We start from the raw sequence: 1,990 nt of genomic DNA, 5'->3' as shown, positions 1-1,990 counted from the left end.
TCAACAGCACGTAACAACAACAACATTTGAAAAATATCCTCTCTGTCCTTTTACCTCTCTTTTCCGCTAATAATGTGCATGTTGGTTCATTTGATGATAGCTCATAAGTCTCTTCAGCTCTATTTACCTTTCTTCATTCTTTTTAATTTTTGTCTCCTCTGACTTGATCATTTCAATGATCTTACCTTCAAGTTCATTGATTCTTTCTTCTTCCTGCTCAAACCTGCTGTTGGACTCCTCTGGTGAATTTTGTATTCCAGTGATTGTAATTTTTAATTCCAGTCTATCTGTTTGATTCCTTTTTGTAATTTTGTTCTCTTTATTGATATTCTCATTTTGTTCACTTATTGTTTTCCAGATTTTCTCTATATTTTTGTTCTTGTTTTCCTTTAGCTCTATGAGCATAGTTAATACAGTTGTATTAAAGTCTTTGTCTAGTAGGGAGAGAAGGGTTGGAATGTAACTGTTAGTCTTTGTCTATTAGGTTGAGAAAGACTGGAAACACAGAAACAATTCCTGCCACTGTGTTTTGTTCTTTTGAATGAACCATTTTTTCCTACATATTTTTATTATTATTATTATTTTAAATGTTTTATTGTGAATTATGTGATAGTTTACATGACAGAACATTAGTTTTACATTTATCCTATTGTATATCGTTTCATTGCCATGGTTACAATCCCCTCCATACGTCATCAACCAACCACAGGGCATACCCTGCAAACCTGCCCCCCCAACCCAGTCATCATCACACAGCTCCTCTCCCTCTCTGGGTCTAAAGTCCCCCGCTGCTCCATCTCTCCATGTCATCATCTCTGCCTCCATCTCTGGAGTCACTGCTTCTCTGAGTAGGGTCCCACTCCACTCTTCTCCCTTGTTGGTCCCAGGGACCTCCGATCTCTAGACTACAAAGTTAATCACTCCCCTCCTTGCTACAAAATGTCTACCTTTACATTTCCAGCCCTCACAATCAGTCCTGATAACTAGTATTCACTGTTGTATCACAAGAGACTTATCCGCATTTCCGTTTATCAGCCCCGCCTAGACAGACTGGATACTACTCAGTGGAGATTCTACCTTACTCCATGCCCTCTGGATCTAAGTTCCCTCTTGAAAGCTTGTAGTCCAGTCACTTCTTGCCTTTGTAGCCTCCCCACTTTGGATAGCCAATGTCCAAGTTGCCCATCCCTGTCTATTCTGTGTATGGAGTGGGTGAGAATGATCCTTGCTGTAAGATTTTTTCCCTCTTTTGAGCTACTGCATCCATAGATGTAGGTCAAGTTCATCAAATTGTATAAGATTACTCTTTTTTCCTCTTCTTTCTTCTTCTAGTTGAGCTCTCATCGTCTAGTCATTGAAGCCAGGTCAAGTGGGTATTATCTGCAACTGTGGGTGTTCTTGTGCATATGTCCTTTCTTCTTATCAGCTGAATGCTTCACTCTCCACTCTAGTCCTCTGTGGCTATGTCACTGACTCTGGGCCCAAGAGTCCTCAGGTCTTGCCACATTGTTGGCCAACCAGGTCTCCACCCAGGGTTCACAGAAGTCTATTGAATGTAGTAGGGCTTAGCTCACAGCTTCATTGCTGTTTTTCCTTCACTTACCCTTATCGGTGACGAATGTGGTCAACAATAAGAGCGTGTATTCCCACTGAGTCTTAGTCTTGGAAGAGGGTTAGCTCTGAGGGGACCTGAACACTTGCTTTGATGTCTCATGGGCAAAGTAACTTGCTTGTTCTTGTAGTTATCAGTCCATCTGCCTATATTGTTATATATTTTTCCTGTCAGCCTTTCTTTCAAGAAGTATCTTCTGTCTTTCTTATAGCCATTCCAGACTGGTCTGCTTGTCTGTTCATGTGGAAATTTCCCACCTCTGAAGATTCTGGATGCTGTTTAAGATTCCACCTATGGTCTTATGTAATGCAGAGGCTCCACAGGAAGCCTCCTTCACTGGGCACATTGTAGCCCCATTTTAGGTATTCCAATCAGTTA

Source organism: Chrysochloris asiatica, unplaced genomic scaffold, assembly GCF_000296735.1.
Source record: "Chrysochloris asiatica unplaced genomic scaffold, ChrAsi1.0 scaffold00047, whole genome shotgun sequence".
Lineage (NCBI taxonomy): Eukaryota > Metazoa > Chordata > Mammalia > Afrosoricida > Chrysochloridae > Chrysochloris > Chrysochloris asiatica.
Note: the sequence above shows the minus strand (reverse complement) of the source record.